This window comes from Penaeus monodon, chromosome 33 (assembly GCF_015228065.2).
Source record: "Penaeus monodon isolate SGIC_2016 chromosome 33, NSTDA_Pmon_1, whole genome shotgun sequence".
Classification (NCBI taxonomy): domain Eukaryota; kingdom Metazoa; phylum Arthropoda; class Malacostraca; order Decapoda; family Penaeidae; genus Penaeus; species Penaeus monodon.
In genome coordinates, this window is record NC_051418.1 from 10,808,923 (window position 1) to 10,809,123 (window position 201).

Here is a 201-nt window from a genome sequence, read left to right on the forward strand (position 1 = left end):
CCTTTAGTCCTCACAATCTCTATGGCACACAAATGGACATAATCTAAAAGGAAAAACAAAAAAACTTGTATATACATTTCTACATACCCAAATATTCCAATAATTAAGTCAGAAAAATATCAAAGGTAAAGCTTCTGCAGTAAGTTATTTTTGACTGTATCAACACACACACAAACCGATATCAACTGAGTTTGAAGAAAT